This window comes from Myotis brandtii, unplaced genomic scaffold, assembly GCF_000412655.1.
Source record: "Myotis brandtii unplaced genomic scaffold, ASM41265v1 scaffold902, whole genome shotgun sequence".
Classification (NCBI taxonomy): Eukaryota; Metazoa; Chordata; class Mammalia; order Chiroptera; family Vespertilionidae; genus Myotis; species Myotis brandtii.
In genome coordinates, this window is record NW_005371709.1 from 2,041,866 (window position 1) to 2,043,802 (window position 1,937).

Below are 1,937 nucleotides of genomic sequence, written 5' to 3' on the forward strand. Positions count from 1 at the left end.
GCCCGTTAGCGCTGCTTCGCCGCAGCGCCCGCCCAGTCCAGTCCCGGACCATCTGCGCTCCAGCTGGTGAGCCCCCGCCTGACTCTGGCCCTGGGTCTGTCTAGCTGTCCTCTCTGTCTGTCTGTCTGTCTGTCTGTCTGTCTGCTTCCTTCTCTCTGTGGGTCTGCAAGCCTCTGAGGGTTCCTGAAGGCTGAGCTGGGAGGGATGGCGATCCCATGGATGGGGCAGCCTAGCTCCCAGCCGCTCGCCAAAGGAAGTCTCCTTTGCTTCCAAGGAAGTCTCCAAGTTCGGAAGCTTGGCCCCAGGCCCGCCCTGGCCTCGGGGTGCCTGCGTGTCTTGTTTGTGAGTGCGCTGAATGTAACCATCTCTGTCTTCTCACCCGGGAGGAGGCAGGGGAAGGGGCAAGGCAGGTTCAGATGTCACTCCTGTGACTTGGGGGACTACGAAGCAGGGCAGAGCCAGGCTCTCCAACTAACCAGATCAGGGCTGATTAGGGAAGGGGAGAGGGGAAGGGGAAGGGTGGGCAGGGGATGCAGCCTGGGCTGAGGGCTTCAACTCCCAGGTGCTATGGCTGGACAGGTAGGGCTCAGAGACCATTTGCTGGCACTGCTTCAGGTCACATAATCCGTGATCCCAGGGAAGGTGTCAGGGCTGAGAAGGGAAGCCCCACCCCATTTGCAAAGAGGTCGCGTGATCCCAAGGCTGGTGCCCACCAGAGCAGCATCCCCAATGCTACCTCCTGAGCACCCCTGGGCATTCCCAGTCCCGAGGGGGGCAGGTGCCGAGTCCCCTCCCAGCACCTGCACCAGGTGCCTCTCTGCTTCAAGCTGGCAGGGTCCTGGGTCTGTCATTTGTTTGCACTCAGTGCTGGCACCTACCCCAGTGCCCTCACACCTCAGCAGGTCATAAATCAACCAGGAACAGGGTGGAATTTCATTCATTTCCCTGCCACCCGTCCTTCTCCCCCTCCTCCTCCCACCTCCATCCCTCACGCTACCAGCCTGGCTTCTGGAAATAGACTGCCTGGGTTTGAAACCTGGTTGGGCAAGTTACTTAGCTTCTCTGGGCCTCATCTTCTCATCTGCAGAGTGGAGATAAGTATTCAATAAGTACTTCTGGGTTATATAATTATTATTAACCCCCACTCCGGCCTTCCTCTCACTCTGTCTCTTCCTTCCCTGGGAAAAGGGCACCATGTGAGGCTGTTTCCTTCGCTAAGGGAGGCTCCTCAGCCTGGTCCTCTTTTCTGTGCTCAGCCCTGGAGGACCAGCTATGGGAGACACTGTGGATACTGGTTTTGGAGGCAGGAAGCAAACACACCAAGTGCTCGGAGGGTGGGGCCTGGGAGGGCTGAATGGAGGGGTAGCTTTTGAGCTGGGTGTTGTAGGAATCTAACAAGCTGAAGTAGAGGCAAAGGCCACTCCAAGTAGAAGGAACAGTGGGAGCCAAGGCTTAGCGGCTGGGAATGGAAGGACAGACACATTGGGGAATGTGAGGAGACAAGTTGGGTGCGAGCAAGAGCTGCAGCGGGACCTGCAGTGGCAGGAGGGCTGGGAAGAGGGTGCCCCCTGCACCTGACTCCCCTGGGCAGCTCTCATGGAAGGGAGCTGCCCTGGCCTCGCACCCAGGTCCTTCAGCAGGAGCCCACCCCTGCCTCCAGGGCGTCCCCTTGGAGGGGAGGGTGCCTGTTGGTCCAGGACTGTCCACAGCTTCTAATAAGACCTCCATGACGCTGTGGAACATCAGCCACAGGCAGATCTGCCCAACCTACTCCACAGCCCATCAGAGCATGTCCTACAGAGGGGGACCCTCTAGTGCCACCCCCTCTCAGAGAGAGGAAGGCGCCTGACTCAAGTCACATAACACTTTGGTGGCAGAGTGAGGAGCATCCTGACTCCTGGGATAGCGAGCAGGCTACTTTCTCAGGCCAGACCCGC

At 59.0% G+C, this 1,937-nt stretch overlaps 1 protein-coding gene across 1 annotated transcript in view; it reads left to right on the forward strand.

Moving 5' to 3' along the window:
* Positions 1-6: 6 nt before the first annotated feature.
* The window catches only part of LOXL4 (lysyl oxidase-like 4), a 21,036-nt gene continuing 19,105 nt past the window's right edge, over positions 7-1,937 (forward strand). The window contains exon 1 of the mRNA XM_014532626.1: positions 7-66. The gene's annotated coding sequence lies outside the window, so the exon portion shown is untranslated. The remainder of the gene's footprint in view (positions 67-1,937) is intronic.